Source organism: Mauremys reevesii, linkage group 2, assembly GCF_016161935.1.
Source record: "Mauremys reevesii isolate NIE-2019 linkage group 2, ASM1616193v1, whole genome shotgun sequence".
NCBI classification, from domain to species: domain Eukaryota; kingdom Metazoa; phylum Chordata; order Testudines; family Geoemydidae; genus Mauremys; species Mauremys reevesii.
Window position 1 is genome coordinate 242930694 of NC_052624.1, and position 8482 is coordinate 242939175.

Consider the following 8482-nt stretch of genomic DNA (forward strand, 5'->3'; position numbering starts at 1 on the left):
AGGGGCTTGTTCATCCGTACATCTACCAATGTGATATATGCCATCATGTGCCAGCCATGCCCCTCTGCCATGTACATTGGCCAAACCAGACAGTCTCTATGCAAAGAGTAAATGGACACAAATCAGACTTCAAGAATTATAACGTTCAAAAACCAGTTGGAGAACACTTCAACCTCTCTGGCCACTCGATTACAGACCTAAAAGTCACAATTCTTCAACAACAACAACAAAACTTCAAAAACAGATTCCAACGCGAAACTGCAGAACTGGAATTAATTTGCAAACTGGACATCATTAAATTAGGCTTTAATAAAGACTGGGAGTGGATGGGTCATTATACAAACTAAAAACTATTTCCCCATGCTAATTTTTCCCCCTGTTGTTACTCACACCTTCTTGTCAACTGTTTGAAATGGGCCATCCTGATTATCACTACAAAAGTTTTTTTTCTCTTGCTGAGAATAGCCCAACTTAATTGATTTGTCTCATTAGAGTTGGTATGGCAACCCCCATCTTTTCATGTTCTCTGTATATATATATATATCTTCCTACTGTATTTTCCACTCCATGCATCTGATGAAGTGGGGTTTTGCCCAGAAAAACTTATGCCCAAATAAATTTGTTAGTCTCTAGGTGCCACAAGTACACCTCGTTCTTTTTCCTGATACAGACTAACACGGCTACCACTCTGAAACTTAATAATTTGAGGAACAGAATTTGAAAATGAAGTTGTGTTGTAACTTGGGCTCCAGGAAGGAAGATACTTTATGACAAGAAGCAGTTGCAAAATTTTGACCTATCACATGAAAGTTTCAAGGTTTCTTGATTTTCGGAGGAGTAATTCATTGTCTTTTATAATGACACCACTAAGTGTTTTTAAACTAATTCTCCATTTGGTGCTCAGGCAGGTTATGATACAGTTTATTGTAGCATACAGACTACTATTGCATCCTTCCATCGCAGAAACCCTAGTCTCTGAATCATTACTTTCTTAACTGTGTGAATCAGGGCTCTCGCTGTCACCTTTCTTCAGGTGGAAACTTGCGTTCCTCTCCCTCCAGACCAGGTATTTGGGCTGCAATTTCCTCTTGCAGTGACTGTGACCATATTACGTCTCAGTTTAGTCCAACACCTGCAGTTCTGCTAACTCTCAGGGGCTACATGTGGGTTTACAGGTGGCTAGCCAGCCTGCATAAAGCAACATATTTATTTAGAACAAAAGCAACAGAGAAACTGTATCTTGAAAACAAAAGCTGATACTCATGCGCATGCCAGTCTGACCAAGTGTCACCCACCTTCCACATGGACACCCTGATAGATTTCTGAGTCCTTCAAACTTTCCAGCAAGGCCTGTCACTCTTGGTTATAGTCTCATGTCAGGTTTTGGATCCAGTGAGGGTGATCCCTCCTCTGTATCCCTGGCCACTTTATACAATTCTCAGTTCTTGTCTGTTGTGCCTCTTGAACCTGGTCAAAACCAGTATATGCAATTCCCTTTATGGGGCGGCAATTCCGCAGATGTGTTTATCTAGCAAGAGATTTGCATTAATTACTCCCCTGGTAATGTTAGTTCCTAATAGTTCATTTATTCTTAGTGACTTCCCCTTGGTCTCTGCATTGGTTGTCTCGTTTGAAGAATTGTTTGCAATATTGTTATAATGGCATTGGTCCTAGTACATGAGAGACACAATATCTTTTGATATTACCTCATCTATCTTGTTTCAAGAAAGAAGTTAACCTCTTCACACCCAGTGGTTAACCATACAAGATAAGAAGGGAAACTGAGTCACACACACAGGCGCCGGCTTGCGCACCCACAGAGTCAACACCTATGGTCACACACATTCCTTTATAAAAATAAATCAGAAGTTTCCCAGTACTACATATATGGTAGAAGTAGGCTTATATGCCAGTCTGACAGGGAGATGATAATTGTCATTTCTTACAGATGTACCGAAGGGAGACTATGCAGCAGAAGAATCAAAGAATTTCTTCTTTCACTTCCAGCAAGGATTCAAGTTACAGAAATAACTGACTCTAAGCGTCCTCTAGGAAGAGCAGGTCTTGAAATCTCTCAGGAAGAACTTATTCTGCTCCTGTGTATGTGTGATGGCCAAGACTGAGGCTTGAACCAGCAGCTTCTAGAGCTGAAAGCACAAGACTGAAGCGTGCACTAGGCTTTCTAGCTGGGCTCATAGACTTTAAGGTCAGAAGGGATCATCATGCTCGTCTAGTCTGACCTCCTGCACATTGCAAGCCACAGAACCTCACCCACCCACTCCTGTAATAGACCCCTATACACAACCTCATAATAGCCTCACATCCTTTATGGGTCAGGCACAGAGGAAGCTACATAATATAGTTAAACATGCTCCAGGGAGAAAGCAGCAGGGGGCAGCTCAGGCAGTAGCAGTCTCCAGGTATATGAATTGTTGGTGATAACTGTGGTGTGTGTTATGATGAATAGCTTCCCAATGGTGGAGGGGGGCTGGGGTATAGTATGATTGTGCATAGGAATGTAGAGAATGTTACTTTCAGGAAGCACTTGATGAGGGAGCACAGTAGATGTGGAAGAAGGAATAAAGCGTGAATGTTGTCATTTCTTGGCTCGGCACCTTTTTATGCATGAACACTGAACAGGCTGTAAAAGGCATTTAGAAGACCCTCTATCTCATTGTCATCCTTCTCGTCATCTTTTTAATTGACTTCACTAAATAATATATGCAAGCACGCACGCACCCCCTATGTTACTATATTTGGTAAAAAATAAAACAGTAGGAAGATGACAAGCTAGGACTAATGTCATGGGTGTTTGATGGGAATAAGGGATGAATGATCTTTTAAAAGGCCACATTAGCACTTTCTTTTGTCTCATAATCTGTGTGGTTGTGTTGCACACTGCCGGCTGCCAGTGGTTTCTAAGGTGGTTTGAGCGGCCACTAGAGCTGGTCAAAATATTTGTCACAAATTGTTTTGCTTTTGCTGTTTGAAGTCTTCCTATGAATTCTGTGGACAATCGTTATGTTGGTGGTGCCCATTCTCAGGCTAAATAGGAGGAGGGAAGAGCACAGAGACATAGCATATTACAAGGATTATGTGGTTAGGTCTTGTAACACTCATAAGAATGGCCATACCAGGTCAGACCAATGGTCTGTCTAGCTCAAAATCCTGAATTCTGTCAGTGGCCAGTCCCAGGCGCTTCAGAGGGAATGAACAGAATAGGTGATCATTCAGTGATTGCCTCTCGTCCACTCCCAGCTTCTGAGAATCAGAGGCTATGGACACTCCGCACATGGGGCTGCATCCCTGGCTATTAGCTTATGCTCCTATGAAGAAGGCAAATATCATTATCCCCATTTTACAGATGAGAAAACTGATGCCTAGATAGGTTAAGTCATTACAGAACCAGAGTTAGCAGCCAGGTCTTCTGCCTCCAATTCTCATGCATATTCCACTAAAACACAGTGCACCCACTCCTACCGGCCCAAGAAGCTCACTTAACGTCTCCATGCCTCGGTGTTTCTGCCTGGAAAATGGGGATAATGATATGTGCAGTGGGGCCTGGACCCTTCCAAATACCTGTGTGAGCATTATAGCTGAACACAAGGGGTGAGTGCATCTCACTCTACTTAATGCAATGGGCAAGTTGGCAGATGGTGCAAGGCATTGAAGCTTAGCACAGAGTCATCTGGGACAGAGTTAGGGGATCTGACAAGCAGGAAGAGTTCTGTTTGCAGGCCAAAGAGACGGATGTATTGCAACAGAGGCAAAACCTGAGGTTTGAACTGGTAGATTGGAATGATGGTAACCCTGTGCTGGCTGGTCAGAGGAAAGATGCCTTGTATTGAAATATCTATCACAGCATGTAAAGATCTCCAGCCGTGTAAATTGTTGTAGCTCCACTAATTTTCACCAGCTATGGCATTGAATTTTCATCTTTAAAACTCACAGCCTTGGAATCGCCTCTCTCTTTTCCTCTTTTTTTTTTTTTTTTTTTTACTGTTCGTGACATTGGTTATAACCCCTCACACAATGTTGCTAGGTAACAAAAATCTAGGTTCCTGATACAGTCAGTTTACTAAATATACACTAAAATGAAAAGTAAAATATTAACACTGGGCCAAATTCACTCATGGTGTAAGTAAGCAAAAGGAATTCAGCTGAAGTCAATAGACTTGTGCCCCTTGATGCAAGGGCTGAATTTGGCCCACTATGTAATGTTGTTTCTTTATCTTTGGTACAATGTTCCTATCTTATATGTATTGATAGTCACTCAGGTATCAGCCTGTGCATGGTCTGCTATTTTTATTGTCACAAAAAGCATTGTGGAAAGCAAAGTGGAATGTCCTTTCAAATGAATGGAATCTCCAGCTGTACTGGATCAACATATGACTGCTTTGACGTGGGCCATTTTAGGAAGAATTCCCACAATTGCACTAGCTCTTATATAGGAGGTCAAATCATGATCCCATTTTATAGATGAGGAAACTGAGGCACGGGGGGAATTAGTTGTCCAAGCTCACCCAGCAGGCCTGTAGAAGAAGTGGAAATTGAACCTAGGTCACTTGAATGCCCATCCAGGGGCCCTGCCCAGAAGGCTAGCCTATTTCCAGTCTCACTAACCCCATGCATTCCCTCAGAATTAGCAATAGTGGGAGGTATTAAGGTAAAACTCTTTGCAGATGAAGTGGAAGAGATGGTATTTTATTATCCTTCAGTCAATGACTTAACTACCAGACTAAAAGAGTCACACCTGTAACCATAAAAAAGAACAAAGCTGCCTGTGCACAGAGTTGTTTTAACAGGAATGTCTTTATAATGAACCTGCACAGCAAAGTGAGAGAGGAGAAACGGAAAGAAAGTCCCAAATTGCTTCATTGTAATTAAAGGGACCTTCATTCACTTCAACTGAAGATACATTCCATTTATTGTGACATTTCCCTCAAATTATAGTGATGAGTGGCTGCATAAGTAAATTCAGCATTTCTTACTTACCTGGTCAGCAGTAAGGGCTGTACCTTCCCAGCCTTCATTCCAATGCAAAGGAATCACAAGGAGGAGAAAAGAGTTTGGACTGCTGCCCCAGCAGAGGTGTAAAATAAAGAGGGGCTACCAGGTTCCCCACAGCCCCAGGGAGTGAGGATGGGTCCCACTGGCACTCCCGCACAGCGCCGGCGAGTGAGGAAGGGACCCACCCTGATTCCTCCTTTCAATCACATCTCCACCTGGGACCTGTGTTCTATGAAGCATCCTGTGAATGCTAATGACCAAAAGAAGATGGGCACTTCAGGAGCCCATAGGTGCGGAGAGAAGCTGAGAGTATCAGTGCTTCCCACATGTTGCACCTTGCATGACTGTGCATAATATAACTGCAGCTCTCAGCCATGTGAGGAACATTGGCAATTACCATCTTCGCTCCCCATGGCTGCAGAGCGGAGGACTTCAGCTGTCTGCATCTTCTCCCCCCAGCTACTATGGGGAGTCTATGGAGGGACTGATGAGGAGGCCCTACAACTTCTCCAGAAGCTGTGAGGGTGGGGAGGAGTGAAGAGCAGTGAAATGCTGCTTGTGCTGATGGCCTGTACAACTCCTAATTGTTTTGTGATCCTTTGGAATTCAGGAGACTACTACGAATGTGAGTTGTTGTTGTTGTGATGTATTGGACTATTCAACTACTTATATTTACCCCGCTTAATATACCTAGTTACTTGTCCTCTGGTTCTCCAGCTGAGAACCTACCAGAATGGCACAGTGCTGGGGGAAAGCTTATCTGTGCAGGAGATGGAGGTTCCTCAGAGGGCCAGTCCAAATCTGGTGAATTCACGGACCATTGCAAATCCTCACCCGTTTCTGCTCCAGCTGCAAGGGGCATGTGTTTGACCTGCCCCCTCGAAATAAAAGCGCACAGCACTTCATAAGAGCAACAACATCCATATGCAGTTTTTCCTCCTGTTTGGGAGAGAAATGGAGATCTGATGGACAGGGGCCAGCCAAGTTCCTTAATTCCTCTATGGACAGTGCTCCAATAACACGATTACAGGCCTGGCATAAGAACCTAGATGCCAGTAGAATAGAACACAATCAGCTGCCATGAAGGCTATTGGAGAGAACTAGTGTGAACGATACCGAGGTGAAAATATAAACCACAAGGAGTGAAATTCTCCACAAATACATTAAAGACACAAACTGAAAAATAATCATTGTTTTCTTACATCAGGAACTTTTAGTGGATGACAAAAAGACCTAAACAGTCTAGTCTAGCTCATGTTTACATGCTCCAGATATAGGGTTTTCAATGCCAAAGTTTAGACTTAGAAAAAATATTTAAACACACACCAATCAACACTTTTACTGTGTTCCACACAGACATTATTCCTGCTTCCCCGTGTTTAAGGTGTACTTCCATTTAGGAGACAGACTCAACAATTCTCATTGGAATCGCCCCCCTTTAAGAAACCTCATTTCTCTCCCTCTCTCATTGAATAATGTATTTGCGGTTACCATGGAAATACTTTTCTTCTCTCAAATGGTAGAATTCCAGCTTTGCAATCTTGTTATTGTCAATGCAATGGCCAACCCCCATCATTCCCCCTTTGTTAATGTCCCTGACAGTTGAGGTCATAGTGTCTGTATCAGAAAAAACAGTACTATCGGGTTTTTTTTCTTTTCAGTGATTTTCTCTTTCAGGGCCATCAGAGAGATTTTCAAGCTTGCGTACCAATAGTCTCATTTGGTTCATTAAGGGCTTAGCTCTTATACAATTGCATATTGCATGGGAGCGTGAGGAGATTTCCTCCCCCACGCCCTGCATGGCCCACTCAAGGATCAGGCAGAATTACAGACTCTGAACTCCCCGGAGGTAAGGCCATGACTCTGCTCCACCTCTGCACTGTATCAAGGAGCACAGGGAGGAATAAGCTGCACCCTACAAGGGGTGTAGGAACAGGATGCAAAGCAAAATGCCTCCTGCTGCTCCCATGGGGCAGGCTGATTTTACATCACTCCCAGTGCAGGGTTATGCTTAAATGCCACATTCTAGTCATAAATCCTGAGTGGTGACTGGGACTCCAGTACAAAAGACATGATGGGATTGACACTGCTTTGTTCAGTTCACAGTGTTGTTGTGGTAACCTCAAGAGCATCATTCAAATATGAACTGTACTTGCAAAACTTGGAAAAGCTGCTGATGTTTATACAGGTTATAAATTGCAACAGAACATGCACAAGTTCTACTTTAATGGTCCCCCTAAGGAGAATGATGGGCCCAGCTAGGTTCCATATATCTCTGACAGATAACAATGCTCAAACAGTAAACAATTCTATTGATGGTCCTGCAGGATTCTCTGATAATCTTTTATCCTTGACTATCTCATATAGTGGCTCCTGAACATTCTTGCCTGGCTAATACACCATTCTTGGGTGACCATGGCATACAGTGTACCAGTGATGGTCATTGAATTATGAACCTGATCAATATTGGTACAGAAAGAACTCAAGTCCTAGCCTGGATCTGCGGGGAGCCTTAAGAAAGTAGGCTTCTATGCTCTCATGGAATATCCATTAACAAAATAGGCTTTGGTGGTAAACAGTTTTGATTAGTGGTAGCAGGCTATGATCCTAATGGTAATGTCCATGTTACGCAGCATGAGATTAAGAATACAGGAAGAGAAGTCAAGATAACAGGGAATAAGAAAAGGAGATGGGAAAAGACATAGAAAGACCAAGAAGACAAGGTTCAAGTAGATCACATTGGGGCAGGGCTCTAGCAGCTAGATTGGGATGTAGACTGTTAATAATTACATGAGTATCTTCAGTAAGAAAGAGAATAAAAGAAAATCCGGCCAAACCATATTTCTTATTGTATACATATTTACTCTTGCCAAGATTACGTCAGTGTAAAATCTCCCTCCTTTAATGGATTACTTACATTTTTCTGTCTACTCTTAGAGGCCCTATTGTATTTCAGTTTTGCTACTGGATTTGCATCATTAAGAACACTTTTAATGACCACACATTTTTATAATTGGTAAAAGTCCTTTGTCCTGAAGTCATAAGAGAACAAATTCAATTAACTTGTTTTGTTATGTCAAATGCTAGAGGATCCTAGGAGGAGGCTCCAGCCCATCATGTGATGATTCATAGATTCATAGATTCTAAGGCTGGAAGGGACCTCGAGAGGTCATCGAGTCCAGTCCTCTGCCCTAATACTGTCATTTGGCAGGACTAAATACTGTCTAGTCCATCCCTGATAGACATTTATCTAACCTACTCTTAAATATCTCCAGAGATGGAGATTCCACAACCTCCCTAGGCAATGTATTCCAGTGTTTAACCACTCTGACAGTTAGGAATTTTTTCCTAATGTCCAACCTAAACCTCCCTTGCTTCAGTTTAAGCCCATTGCTTCTTGTTCTATCCTTAGAGGCTAAGATGAACAAGTTTTCTCCCTCCTCCTTATGACACCCTTTTAGATGCCTGAAAA